The sequence below is a fragment of the Nicotiana tabacum genome, chromosome 5 (genome assembly GCF_000715075.1).
Source record: "Nicotiana tabacum cultivar K326 chromosome 5, ASM71507v2, whole genome shotgun sequence".
Taxonomy (NCBI): domain Eukaryota; kingdom Viridiplantae; phylum Streptophyta; class Magnoliopsida; order Solanales; family Solanaceae; genus Nicotiana; species Nicotiana tabacum.
The window spans coordinates 130,952,613-130,968,814 of NC_134084.1; the positions used below are offsets into that span (position 1 = coordinate 130,952,613).

The 16,202-nt window shown below is 36.5% G+C and overlaps 1 pseudogene; it reads right to left on the minus strand.

Moving 5' to 3' along the window:
- Window positions 1-6,119: 6,119 nt before the first annotated feature.
- LOC142180968 (aspartic proteinase CDR1-like) lies at window positions 6,120-15,847 on the minus strand (annotated as a pseudogene).
- Window positions 15,848-16,202: the final 355 nt, after the last annotated feature.

A 16,202-nucleotide genomic window follows, 5' to 3' on the forward strand; every position in this document is an offset into this window, starting at 1 on the left:
ATTTTGAGAGCGACTATACAATGTCATTTTCCCTTCAGAATTTTGAGGAGTTATTTGGTTCGGGACAAATAATCTGGAATTAGTTCTGTATGTGATAATTAATATCAAAATAATTTTAGTATAAAATTTATAACATTTTAACTAATACCAATATTTAAACACTGAATAAATATAACCCAAATTTGTTTCGGGATGGGGAGCAAAGAGAGAGCAAAAGAATGAGGAAGAAATTCAAAAATAGCCAGATTTACAAGTGGTCATTCAAAAATAGCCACAGTTTCAAAAGTAATCGATTTTTAGCCACTTTTCTTGTAAAGATAAATCTGAATGAAAACACTGTTCAAAATCCAGAAAAATACTCCAATATATTATACTGGAGTTCCAGCATATGTATACTGGAACTCCCATATAATATACTAGAGTTCTAGTATAATATACCGGTCCAGTATAATATACTGGAGATTGGAGCACCAATGCTACAATCTCCAATATATTATATTGGAACTTTTCGAATGTTGGAGTTCCAGCATAATATGTTGGAAATTCATACACAAGTGCACCAACGTCCAATATATTACGCTGGAACTCTTCGTGTTGCAGCAAAATATCATATGAACCCAATGTTGACTCCACAACATAAAAATTGCACGGGGTGCCCTATTTGGTCGCCCCCATTAAACCTATACCCATTTGTTAAAAAAGTTTTAACTTGTACCCACTTTTTAAACAATTTCAGCCCCCTTTCTCCTCCCCCTTCTCCTCCTCCGTCTTCTTCTCCTTCTTCTTCTCATTCTTCTCCTTCTTCTTCTCCTTCTTCTCCTTCTTCTTCTTTTTTTGTTGTTCGTGCTGCTATGAAACTTTAGTTCAGGGGATGATTGCCATAATTATGTTTATCAGATTATTGAAAAATAAATTATAAATAATTATGTAAGTTAGTAGACAATAATTTGTGAATATTTATACGTAATTATGTTCTTTTCACGTTTATTGTTTCCAAAATTTATGATTTAGATACTGTTGGCAATCTGATTATTTTATAGTAGTAATACATTGTGAAAGAATAATATAATTATTTATCTAGTATGTTAGAAAGCTTTTTCAAAAACTTCAGCTTATATAGTGCTGAGGTTTTTACAAATGAATTAAATAATTTCAGCATCTTCTGTTGAAGTTTTTGAAAAAGCTTTATGACAAAACTAATGAATCTAGGACAAAAAACTTCAGCTTATATAGTACTGAAGTTTTTACAAATGAACTAAATAACTTTAGCATCTTCTGCTGAAGTTTTTGAAAAAGCTTATCCAAGACAAAAAAAATTCAATTTATTTAGTGCTGAAGTTTTTACAAATGAACTAAATAATTTTAGCATCTTCTGCTGAAGTTTTTGAAAAAGCTTTATGACAAAACTAATGAATCCGGGACAAAAAAACTTCAGCATCTTATCCAGGAGAAAAAAACTTCAGCATATTGCCTTTGCTACTTCAGACCCGTCTACTAGACTGCTGAAATTTTGCGTGATTACATTTGCTACTTCAGCCTCGTATGCTGAAGTTACACGAAAAAGTGGGTATGTTTGTAATTTTTTTTGCAAAGCGGCACAAGTTAAAACGTGACCCAAAAAGTAGGTATAGACGCAAATCCCCCTCCACAACCTGTGCCATGCATGGCTTTAGTCCATAATTTTTTTTTTGGCAATCCGCTAGGCAAGCGCCTAGGGCTAGTTTTTTATTAATAAAAGAAAAAGAAAAAATACAACCATTAGGAAAAGTACAAATAAGGGGGACAATAGCACCGGTATTATTACCATATGCCTTGGCTATATAATCACTCCTCTCCGCCTCACATTGCCTTATGATGACAGCCTCATGTAGAGGATTCATGGTGTAGCTGCCGGCAAAGTCTCACGAGGGCATATAATCTCATAGCCGTGTGGATATTTTTTCAAAGGCATATGACCAAGGCAACTCAAACCGGGCTAAACCTTACCTTACTAATCCTATTGAGGCTTTAAATAGCCTCACCTACTAACATGCATGTAAAAAATAAGAATTGGAAAGTATTAAATATTCAATGATCATCACAGAGTTTATAACATACTCTGTGATGATATTACAAATGAGAATACTAATATAATGGTAGAATAAAATGATGAAGGAATTAAAATGTTGTCCCTTCTTGTCCGAACTTGTAATTTCTTCAATTTGTAACTCTTTTTCATCATAATCCCAATTCTTCAAGATGTATTCAAAATTCATGATTTCTTTTTTGAACGATTGGACTTTGTAGATGTAGTTGGGGCGGCCTTCTTTTGTTTGGCAACTCTCATTGGAGGTCGCCTAATATTTAAAAAATCACTAACCTTGTCGTTCCAACTAATTTTCCGTGTATGAGTCCTCTTACCTTTGCCGCTATGCATTGGTGATAGATCCCCTTTGTTCCATATTTGTCTCTCGGTTTGCGCATGAATTTCATCACGAGTCTTAAATTTTCTGCTTTAATTTATTTTTCAATGTTTTGTGATTAAGTTGATCTAATTCTCTTGTTTTAATTTTTAAAAGCCATTATTACGGATGTCACGAGATCAAAAAGTCAAAATTTGAGTTTTAGTAAGCTTTGGCCATAAGTTTTTGAAGTTTTTTTTCAATTTTTTTTCTTCTTCAAGATATAAGCTTGTTTATAGAATTAAACTAGTTTTTGGGAGATTTTGAAAACCAAAATTTGAAACCCCAAATATAGCTTAAGGCTTCTTTTTGAACCAAATCATGAATATTTGGGGCTTTTTAGCTGAAAAAAAGGAAGAAAAAGGGATTTTTTAACGTACAAAAACATACCCCAAAATTATGTCCAAACACATTTTCAATTTTACATTAAACTTCACCTAAATCAGCTTTTTCAAAAAATATTTGGGAATCTATGTCAAAACGGGTCCTTAGTTACATTATCCGAAAAGTATAATCTGGTAAACTTTGCATCATCCTTAAATCCCAAATAGCTTTTAAGACGCTCTCACAAAAGAAATCTATCCAATAAGTTTATATTAACGAAGATAACTCAAATCTTCTTAGCAAGGTTAATGAAGACTTATACACTAAGATTTTTATTTTTCAAGAAAATTTAACTTGGACAAATACAACAGGCCCTTCCTAATAAATTCAAGTGAATTCCTCATTGTAGGTTGAGGAACATAATAACAAGGAACTTTGTTGGCTGAGAAACAAAATGATATCTTCATAAATTTTAGCACTGTGAAGTAAGAAACTTAATGACTATAGGAGGTTTTTGTAATGATTCTCAAAACTATAGGAACATATAATACAATTTAGAACAAAGGGAGTCAACGAAATCAAGATTACATTTAGTCAATTCCGTTGGTAAAAATGAGTTTACTTATGGTTTTAGCCAAAACAGGACCAATTTTTCTGAATAATATTCTAGATTTTCTCCTTGTTAAAGACGCAGCTAACTTGCTCTAGTTCAACCGATTAGCATTTCGTCAGCTTGGTTTATGGTTACTGATTATTGTTAGAAAAATAACAAAATAAGGGACGAAATAATTAGGCCTTGATAATGTAGTCACTGTCCTTTAAGGAATTTAAGCCTCCCAATTTCGTTGCTGCAGGGATTATGGCAGAATTCCTCCAGGATTCTACAAAACCTCTGAAATCCGAGTTTCAGCAAGTAACTCGAATTTTCCACAAGAACAAAATAGTTGTGAGTTGTAGAAGATAAGTTGAAGAGAAAGAGATAAAAGTTTCAGATGATTTCGTTTTGGAGATAAAATAGGTATTTATAATACCTCTTGGAATCTGTTGGAATTAACAGACTCATCTCTTCATAACAGTCACCTTTTAAAAACCAACAACCACCTTCTTTTGAATTTTAAAAAAAATATTAAAACGTTTTTCTGAAATTAAAAGTTTAAAACGTTTTTAATTAATCAAATAATGGGTGACTAAAATATTAATTCGGGCTACTTAATTGGCCCAAAGCCCAATTTCCCCAAGTGCCCAATCTTGACTATTAATAATATAGTCAAATTCCAATTTTCCTCCAAAACACCCTCAAAATATTCAAACTATATAAGACAAAGATGTTCTTTTAAACACCTCTTCCTTTATTTCTTTTTCCAATGAGGGACAAAACAACCTCTTCTCAAATACTCCCATCAAACACTAACTAATCTAACAATTATGCCTAATTATTACCTTATAAAAAGAACTAAGCGATCACTGCAAATATAATCCGATTTTAGAATCCAGAGTCAAATCTCATTGAGAACTAAAATTTAGCTGTAATTGTTCACTATCACAAGAAAACAAGTTCAACAATTTTTAAGTTATAAGGATTGTGAAAAAACAGAAAATTCTCAACTAAACAGACTACGGATTTGAGACAAAATTAAAGAGGACTAGAGTTATGATTTCTCCAATTGTCGGAATCTTTCTAGCTACATTAGCTATAAGTTCGCCTTTGCTTTTTATGGATTGTGAGCACTCAACTTACCGTAATTTTCTCTCGAGCAATCTCGATAATTTACTAGACATGTTCTCTCGAACTACTCTAGCTGGCAATTTCTCAAAGCTCACGACGACCACACCAAAGCTTCCTTCCCGCTTTTAAACTCGCTGTACCGATCTCTCATATACCTAGGGAATGATGTTTTTCAACAACTATCTAGCTAAATACATATTCTCTCTCAAGCAATATATAATAAATATGTTAATTTAGAGCTCTTCAATTGACTAAAATAACCATGTAGTAAATCAAATAGAGAAATCTAAAGACTCAATTATAACAAAACATATAAAGAATTCATCCTACAAAAGGTTCCATCAAAATCTTAGAAAGAAATTTGGCTACTCATAGTCATGCTAACAATTACGTTAATAATTGAAAGCATTAATCTACAAACTAAGGAAGAGCGGAAGAAAAACTCTTGTGATCTCGTGCTTGCAATTCTTCTAGCGGTCTTTTCCTCCTCAAAAGTTATAACCTCTTAAAACTAGGTTGGGAGGGGGGGGGGGTATTTATATGCTAGGTTACAATTAGACTAAAATAACTAGGTCTTAAGTTGACTAGGCGTGCAAAAAGCCTCGGAATAGGGCCAGGCACGTCATGCCTAATCAACCTCGCCCCGGAGCTCACCCAGACGACGCTGGGGCACATTCTTGGTGCCTTAAGCCTCACAAGGCATCATGTAAGGCGCCGACTTTTGGTTGCCTAGCACCCTCTGGGGCGCCATTCTTTCCTTGCCTAGTTTTGCATGGGGCACCATTTTCACCAGGCGTCGCTCCATGTAAGCCGTCAACTTCACTACGTGCTCTACATGCCAATTCGTGCATTCTTCTCTTTATTTCATTTTCAAGTATCCCTACACGTAGAACAACTCAATTAAGCTCAAACGTTGCACAAATCATCAATATTTTATACCGATTATAGGGTGAATACAATATAAAGTATTAATATTTTAGCCACACATCAATTTCAATAGACTATATCTCATATAGAGAAGTTGAATAAAGACTTTAACTTCCCACCTTATTTTCTATATATTTAAGTTTTATTTATTGACGTTATATATGTGAATTTGAATAACCCAATTTAATACAGACACCTATATTGTAATCACTACTACCTATTCTCAATTCATTTTTGGTAATTTTTATTATATAAGATAACAAAATTTAACAAATTTCTTTAATATTTTAAACTTTGCGCCTAGTTACTAACACATAAAATAAGATAGATGGAATAATTCAGCTACCTAAGCAAGTTCCCACTTCTAGAATGACCTCATCCTTTAGGACAAGGACATTGAGTAGGGAAACCTGATGTAATAGGACAAGCGAGCATTGGAAATTCGACCAGAGATAATGCGAACACATCCCATCCGATTGCACCACATCCTTTGGTGGTTGTACTACAATGAATGAAATAATTCCATCTCAATTGGTGAGCATTACAATGAATAAAATATAAGTCATCACGAATTGATCAATAACATTCTATTACTGCTAATAACATTAAAAGACCAACAAACGAAGAAGGAAAAAAAATTAACACTAGGTAGCCAAGCCAAATTCATTATATAAACTTTTCAACTATAGCTAAATCCTTTATTAGCTAGTGCAGTCTGTTGGCAAGGAGGAGATTTTGTTGGCAACAAGATCATATCCAATTAGGAAATTTGCCTGCTCCAAGTTTCCAAAAATGGCAACTTCCTCTGCTGGCACTATTGTAAGAGAAACCAAATCTTCCTCCACTTCTGCAAACGTGCTCGAAGGCGACAACTCTAAATCTGCATCTGTAAAATGCGCGGCAATCTTGGAGCATCAATACTCGTAACAGAGGCCAAAAGTGCCCGAAGGATCATCCTTCTTAGTAGCATTGATCAAAACCACTAAAGTTGATTCCAAACTCGAGTAATTCGCTAGGCAATAATGTTAATATCGCACCAGAATCAATTATAATGTTCCCTTGACCATCATCTCCAGTAGTGATGAAGCAATTTTAGGAGATTTGAAATCCACTATCTTATCTCCGACGCTAATACTTTTCAGATTTAGATAATAGAACGTAGACAGTTCCTTTTTTTATCAAGGAGTTGAAATGACGTTAGGGCCAGACACAATGACGCTACTACCAAAATTTATGTGACTGGTGGCATTAGAAATTGATGATTGTAATGGAATTGTGATTAAACAATAAGAGAATTTTCCATTGATTTCTTTATCCAATTGGTTGACAATTGAAACTTCACCACCACCTAAGCCAATAATAACAGAAGTATAGTTGTTGAACGTGCCACTATTGTCATGACCGCAGCCAAAGACAACATCAAGAATGTTAACATTATTTCCAAAAATAGAAGGAAATGTGAATTTCTCAAAAGCAAGGTCACCAATAGTTTGTGATTGGTCACCATAGCTCATTTGATATTCACAAATATTTCCTCTCACACAAGAAGTCTCTAGTGATACACATTCTTCAGCGTCACATTGTACAGTTTTATAAGTAGAGCTTTTTGGGAATCAGAAAGGCGTGCTGATTGTCACGACTCAAAATCCAACTAGTCGTGATGATATCTAATATAACCCGCTAGGTAATCCAATTAACAACAATCTAATTTAATGAGATTTATCGAGAAAAATAAATAATAAAATAGCTGAACCTTTCTAATTTTCCCAAGGATTGGTATTACAAACCATACGCTTCTCAGATTTAGAATTTACAAAACTGGCATGAAATAAAATACATCATTTGTTGAAATAAACGTGAACATATTAAAATTCCAAAGCTATCAAGGACAAGAGGCAGCTGTAACCGGATCGCAGATACATCTTCAATGCCAGCTCCCGCTATACACAACAACATCAGCATCCAAAATCAGCACGCAAGGTGCAAAAGTGTAGTATGAGTACAACTGACCCCATGTACCCAGTAAGTATATTGACTAACCTCGTCGAAGTAGTGACGAGGATTTTTAGTTAAAAAGATACTCACTGTTATAACCTGTACAGTAGACTAGTAATAGAAACATTTATAGGGCATAACATATAAAGGTACGATAAAACAATTGTGCGAGGCAATAAATGGTTACTAGGAGAAATTACAGTAGTAAATTCATAATTTTTCCTGGTGTGAGAAATGTATTCAAGATATCAAATTGAATGGCACGGTAACACTTTCGTGCATTTATCTCATTCTCACCCAATATATGTTTGTAGATCAAATCAATTGGCACGATAACACCATTCATGCATTTATCTCTTTCTCACCGAGCATACATATAACAATACCAACTAGGTGTGAAAAATGCCAATAACAATAACCATAAAGTGGAAGACACACAGGAAGCAATAGCAAACAAGGCGATACATATGGACAACAAAAACAGACTGAGAAAAATGCATAGATGTAAATGATACAACAAGGGAAAATTAGCGTGATATTTGCAAGTTAAACAGATAGAATGCATGTACACCACATCAACAATTAGGATAAAAGACAAAGACAGAACAATATCGACAACCACATAGAAAAACATAGGTATAACAGTAACAGTCATAGGTAAAGGCATGAATACATACACAAGTAAAAAATATCACAATAAAATGCATGTCCCTCATCCTCGCCTGCATGGAAACACCCTTCGTGCCATGGACATAGGGTAATATAAAAACATGATAATGTAACTAAAATGGCACGACATCAGCCTTCGTGCTTTTACTCTCATCCTCACATGATAATGTATATGATAACATGATAATATAATTGACATGACACGACATCACCCTTCGTGCTTTACACTTTTCCTCACGTAATAATGAATGTGAAATGACATGACATCACCCTTCGTGCTTTACACTTTTCCTCACATGATTATGTAGATGAAATGATACGAAATCACCCTTCATGCTTTACAGTCTCCCTCACATGATAATGTATATAAAATAACACGGTATCACCCTTTGTACTTTATAATCTTTCTTACCAAGAACATGTATATCATTAATAAGCAAGGTAGGAAGCATAAATAACATCAAGGAGAGTGTTTAAGCGAATGTCCAATTAAACATCAATCACGACTTTCAAGCCAATAAAAATTCAATAAACTTCAATTAATTTATTATTCAATTATTTCAACAAGTCTCAAAAATAATATTCAACTCAAGTATAGAATTCAAAATCTTAAGAATAACGGTCGTAGCGTCATATTTGTGATTAAGTATAATAATGATCGAAGTTAGCACATCAATAATGTCACGACCCAAATTCCCTTATAGGCCGTGATGACGCTCAACGTCGCCGCTAGGCAAGCCAACGGTGTACTAGATATATATTTGCTCTTTTTAATAATTTTAAATAGTTGATTTTTATTTATTAAGTAGATAAAAAGTGGAAAATTATAGTAAAGTAAATCATAAACTAATGAAAGAGCAAATGTAGTGAAATAAATACTCAAAACCATAAAGTGCCTACTAGAATATTTCCAAAACCCGGTGTCGCAAGTGTATGAGAAACTAGTAGAATATACAAAACACCTATGCTACTGTCTGAAATAAGATAGACAGAATACAAAATACAAAAGAGAGACTACAGGTGCTATAGAACGGACTCAGAGAGCAGCTAACTACTATGCCTCGAGGTATAGGGGGTGCGCTCCTGAATGACTGCTAGATGCACCTGCCTCAGATCCTAGCACGATTAGTGTAGAAGTGTAGCGTGAGTACATAAACAATATGTACCCAGTAGGTATCTAGTCTAACCTCGAAAAAGTAGTGACGAGGGGTCGACATTGACACTTACTATGGCTAATAAATAAGTACAGATATTCTGGATAGGCATGGATATATCAATAATAATAACACAATAACAAATAGAAAATAGGTGATTTTTTTAACTAGAAGTCAATTTAAAAACCTCCAATTAGCACACACTAACCTCCACAAGTACGTCCATCAAGTAAACTATATTTTCTCAAGTCATGAAAGTAAAATCAAGTGTAATCGGATTCAGAACATTATCACACACGATTTATGTCGAGGTCGTACGGCCCGATCTAGAATAATGTGTACACCGCCAAGGGTTGACCGACACGAATCACAGATGCATCTATTATACTGCCAAGGGGTTTGACCCACTCCACAAGAGGAGAGAATACTCTACGGCTTCCGATTTAAAGGATATCACAAGACTAATTCATTAGGAGGCATAATTTCTATCAATGGCCAAGTAACTCGCCAAAACTTAAAATAAGTGAAGTTTGGTCTTTACGAATCATTTATCAAGTTTCAATATAAGTTAAGCACTTAAATTAACAAGTAGAGTGCAGACAATACAAGTATTCATGATAGGATCCCAAAACTATCCGGACATAAGCATGATTTGTAGCTATGCAGGGACTCTCGTCACTTCGTGCGTACATACCACCTACAATTAAAAGAAAATAGTAACTTAAAATACCTATGGATTAAATTTCCCATTACAAGGTTAAGCAAGAGACTTACCTCGTCCAAAAGCTCACTTTCTGGCCAACAAATTGACCCTATAGTCTCAAGTTGGTGCCGAACAATCTGAAGCTAGTCATATATTATATAAATCAATCAATGTATGCTCAAAAGTTCATAATTTAGCTATTAGAGTAATTACCCAGCCCAATTGAAGATTCCTAAAATTCACCCCTAGGCCCATGTACTCGGATTCTGATTTTTTTTTAATAAATATTACCTATAACCTCACGAACTCAAATATATAATTTCTACCCAATCCCATAATTGTTTTCGTGACCTACTCCTATTTTTATCAAAAATTAGGTTTTTCAACTAAACCCATGATTTCTACAATTTACATGTTAAGAATCTATCCAAAATCCGCGTATTAAACTCACATTAAGTATGAATTACTTACCTCACAATGATAGGCGAAAAACTCCTCTCCAAGAGCTCCAAAGTCGACATCTCTAAGTGAAAATGGGGGAAAAGAGCTTATGTCCAAATTAAATGCACCTCACTGCCTCCAGCGATTTCGCACTTGCGGCAGCTTCGCCATTTTTGCGGGCAAATGTCCGCTTCTGTGGAACATGCACGATCCAGCACTGGCCGCACCTACAGAAAAACTCCGTATTTGCGAGCTCACTTCTGCGGCTCGCCTCGGGCACCTACGACCTTGCCATGCTGCCTCCCTCTACATATGCGATCCCTCCATCACATAAGCGAGTCCGCTTCTGCAGACACTGGCCACTCCCAGCTGCTCCTGTGCTCGTTGGCTCGCATCTGCAAGATCACACCCGCGGCTAGTTTCTCGAAAGTGTGAATTCACCAGAAGCCCTGCTGCTTCAACAATTATTCCATGTCCAAACATGTTCCACACATCATCCGAATAGCACCCGAGGCCCCCGGGGCCTCACCCAAACATACCAAAAAGTTTGTAAACATAAGACAGACTCGCTCGAACCCTCAGAACATGTAAAACAACATCAAAATTAAGAATCGCACCCCAAAACCAAATCAAATCAACTTATGAACTTCATGTTCTTCCAACTTAGAACGCGTCGAATCATACGTAAACTTCTCAAAATGACACCAAATTTTGTGTGCAAGTCACAAATCACCATACGGAACTATTACCATGCTTGGAATCTCAAACAGACCTCAATAACACCAAAACCTACTCCAAACCAAACTTAAAGGACTTGAAAACTTTCAATTTTGCGGCAACTTTCAATATTAAGCATCGAAACGCCCCGGGGTCATCTGAAATCCGATACGAGCATACGTCCAAGTCCAAAATCATCATATGAACCTATCAGGATTTTCAAATCCCAATTCCCAGGTCGTTTTCTCAAAACGTTGACTTAGGTCAAATTTACCATTTTAAACCATTATTAAGGAATTAAATGTTCTGATATCAACCCGAACTCTTCCAAACCTGAACTAACCATCCTCACAAGTCATAAAATAGTAAAGAAAATATAGAGAGTCTTAATTAGGGGAACAAGGATCTAAAAAGTAAAATGACCGGTTGGGTCATTACATTCTCCACCTCTTAAACAAACGTTCATCCACAAACGGGTCTAGAATCATACCTGTAGTGCCGAATAGGTATGGATATCTGCCCTGCATGTCTTCCTTGGTATCCCAAGTCACTTCCTTGACTGGTTGACCTCTCCACTAAACCTTTACCGTGAAAATCTTCTTGGACCTCAACTATTGAACCTATCTGTCAACAATGGCAACTAGCTCCTCTTCATAACCCAAAATCTCATCTAGCTGAATCGTGTTGTAATCTAGCACGAGCGACCTGTTGGCATGATACCTCCGAAGCATAGACACATGGAAGACCGGATGGACTCTCAATAGACTGGAAGGCAAAGCAAGCTTATAAGAAACCTCCCCAACTCGCCTCAACACCTCAAATGGACCTATAAACCTTGGGCTCAACTTGCCCTTCTTCCCAAACTTGATGATTCCGTTTATCGGCGATACCTTCAAGAGAACCTTCTCGCCCACCATGAATGATAAATCACATGCCTTCTGATCTGCGTAACTCTTCTGTCTAGACTGTGCTAGGCGAAGCCGCTCCTGAATCAACTTTACCTTTTTCAAGGTATCCTTCACTAAATCAGTACCATATAACTTAGCATCGCCGGGCTCCAACCATCCGACGGGCAAATGACATCGCCAACCATATAAAGCCTCAAATGGAGCCATCTCGATGCTGGACTGATAACTGTTGTTGTAAGAAAATTTGGCCAATGGAAAGAATATATCACGCTGACCTCCAAAGTCAATGACACATGCTCTGAGCATATCCTCTAGAATCTGAACTATCCGCTCCGACTGGCCATCGATCTGCATGTGAAATGCTGTGCAAAGCTTCACCCGACTACCCAACTCGCTCTGAAATGCTCTCCAGAAGTGTGAAGTGAAGTGAGGGCCTCTATCTGAAATGATGGAAACAGGTACACCATGCAACCGAATAATCTCCTAAATGTAAATTTAGGCCAATTTCTCTGAAGAATATGTAGACACAATCGGAATGAAGTGTGCTGACTTGGTCAACCAGTCGACAATGACCCAAACTGCATCAAACTTCCTCAAGGTCTGCGGCAACCCAACTACGAAGTCCATAGTAATGCGCTCCCATTTTCACTCAATTATAACCATCTGCTGAAGTAGGCCACCTGGCCTCTGATGCTCATACTTGACCTGCTGAAAATTTAGACACATCGTTACATACTCAACTATGTCTTTCTTCATCCGCTGCCACCAATATGCTGCCTCAGGTCACGATACATCTTCGTAGCACCTAGATAAATAGAATACCGAGAACTGTATGCCTCCTCTAAAATTTTCTCCCTCAAGCCATCAACATTAGGAACATGTAGACGACCCTAGATTCGTAGAACACCATTTTCACCGATAGTAATCTCCTTGGAACACCCCGTAGTACTATCTCCCTGAGAACCAATAAGTGTGGATCGTCGTTCTGATGATCCTTGAACTGCTTGAATAATGAAGACTGAGCGATGACGCATGCAAGAACTCGTCTGGGATAAAAAATATCTGACTTCATAAGTCTGTTAGCCAATGACTAAATGTCCAAAGCCAATGGTCTGTCCTCTTCTGAAATGAATGCCAAACTGCCCATACTCTCAACCTTTCTTCTCAAGGAAACCGCAACTACAATCGCCTTGCCTCGATGATAAAGGATGGTAATATCATAGTCCTTTAGTAACTCAAGCCACTTGCACTGCCTCAAATAGAGATCCCTCTTTCTGAACAAATGCTGCAAGCTGCAATGATTGGCGTAAACCTCACAAGACACCCCACAAAGATAATGCCTCCATATCTTAAGAGCATGAACTATTGCAGCCAACTCCAAATGGTGTACGAGGTAATTCTTCTCATGGGGCTTCAACTAGCGTGAAGCATATGCAATAACTCGACCCTTCTACATCAATACACAACCCAAGCCAATGCGTGATGCATCACAATACACAGTATACATCCTTGAACTGGAAGGCAATACTAACACTGGTGCTGTAGTCAATACGGTTTTGAGCTTCTGGAAGCTCGCCTCGCAATCATCGAGCCATCAGAACGGAGTAGTCTTCTAGGTCAATCTAGTCAAAGGTGCTGCAATAGATGAGAAGCCCACAAACTGGCGATAATAACCTGTTAGCCCCAAGAAGCTCCTAATCTCGGTTTTCAGACTTGTAGTGTATTGATAGATGCTCATGACTAGTGACACCCCGGTATTGAGCTGTGTTGGGTTTGTTTTCCGCAAATTATACTGTCACTGCTTATTTTGACATTTTATCATATTTAAGACTGAATTGTATTATCTTAACTGCTTAAAAGGGAATTGGGAATGTGTCGGATGGCCTTGTCTTCATGAGAGGCGCCATCACGACCGGGTTCGGGTTTGGGGTCGTGATAGTAGTTTACTCATGCCATTTGATAATGAAACATTTACCTGTTGAAAGTTTTGGGAAAAATCACAGTTTTACAAACTTACTCATATTTTGGTGATTTCGGTAAAAGATTTGGGTTTTCACTGATATACTTGAAAAGAATGCCTATTTTCTGGAACTGTGAGCGAGCTGAGTGTTATATTTTTGAGTTACTTCTTTTATCTCTTTAATTATGTTGTTATGAACTGTTTTTGGCTATTGGTGTTGGACTCCGACCTTTGTTCCAGCTCGTCACTACTTTGAACCTAAGGTTAGGTTTGTTACTTATTGAGTACATGGGGTCGGTTGTACTCATACTACGTTTCTGTACCTTGCGTGCAGACTTTGGATGCTAATATTGTTGTGTATGGGAGGAGCTGGATTCGAAGATGTATATGCATTCTAGTTATGGCTATCACTTATCCTTGGTAGCATTAGATCTAGATTCTGTTCATTTGCATTTCAATATATGTAATTATTTCAATTTAGTTTTGTGAAAATATAAATCTTAGAAGCTTATGATTTGTACTACTAGTCCTTAGAAAATTCTTTGTATTAAAGCAGTTGTATTATTATTTCCTCTCGTAATAAATCTTATTAAATTTGATAGGTGTTAATTGGCTTATTTAGCGGGTTGGGTTAGGTTCCATCACGACTAGTTAGATTTTGGGTCATGACACATCCGATGCTGAGAAGTTCAAGCTGAGGCGGATGCGAAACATCCAACTCAACATTAATCCCTGAAGCTGATTCGAAAAAGGAAAAGGAAAATTTTGTTCCTCGACTTTTGTACGCAATATATAAGCCAAAGACGCCTCTTTTATGCCATCTAACACACGGGGAAGCGGAAAAAATCCATCACAGAATTTGGAAACCACGAAATTCGTCTTGAGTTCTTAATTTTTCCTTCTTTTACTGATTTGTATGTATTCTTGGGAATTATTTGAAATAGCTACCATGACTATGCGTGGATAAACTCATTCGTTCTACGGTTATGGTTTTACATAATCGTTGATATTTGAATATTGATTTGATGAGTTAATTTATCATATTGTTTGTTTATTCATACCCTGAGTTTAATTATTTTATTGCCTAGATAATCGTGAAATACTATATATGAATCTTAAATTGAACTTGAAAGAGGTAATTCTTGATTGGAATAGGATTAAATAGAGCGCGATCTTGAACCTAGTCATTGGAAAATTGATTTGCAAATATAGATAGAAATATACCTATTTGCCGTACTTAGTCAACTGTGCAAGAAATCGTTAATGTGTTCTTTTTATCTCTAATCACATAGAAATATAGGATTTAGAATCAATTAAATAGGCGAGTAGACATTGTCAAATTTCTACGACTATTATTGTCTTTGCAGGTTAATAACCCAAATAAATTAATTAGTCGAGTTGATTGAAGAATTCGGCAGGATTATTATCCAACCATGACCTGGAATCTTACCTGTCATTGAATTAAAAATCTTCATGCGAAGTGTGATAATTAATTAGTTCTTTATTTTACTCGCCACTTTAGTTAGCAGAATTAACTAAACAAAAATCACCTTGAAATTGTTCTTGACTCGATAAATTATAAATTACTTGATTTAGTTGATAATTGATCACAAGTCCTCGTGGTAACAATATTCTACTCACTCTTTATTACTTAGTTGATCGGGTATACTTGCGTACGCGATTTAGTGAAACACTCACCCCTCGGGGTGTTGTTATTAACCTTTTGTGCTGTTTGGTTTGCGGGAGCACCGAGAGGAACTAGACCTCTTCCATTCACATTGTTGGAAGCAACCGAAATCGCTTGCTTCAACTCTGTCATGACCTGATCTTGTCGCGAGAGATGACCCATAATAGCCTTTTGTTGCTCCTTTAGGATTCTCATTGTTTCCACGACGTGCTCGTCTTCAGCATCATCAGGAGTTGCTTCTCGAACGTGTCGTGTATATTGCCCGCCATGGACGGGCGTGGCTACGTCTACATAGTTGTGGATATCACTGATCTAATCTTCGTGCCGAGGCGTATTTCCTTATGCCTCAACGTTGTGTGTAATGTTGACATCGTTATCTGTCATGTTCTTTTGATTTTTCGCTAAGAAACAAAGAATTAAATAGGTTAGTAATAGATACAAGGATCAACTCAATTACGAAACTGTCTAAGTCCCACAATAGGCGCCAAACTATTTCCTTGTAACACGGTACAGTTGAATTTATAACTGATTTATAGACAAGAGAATCGAT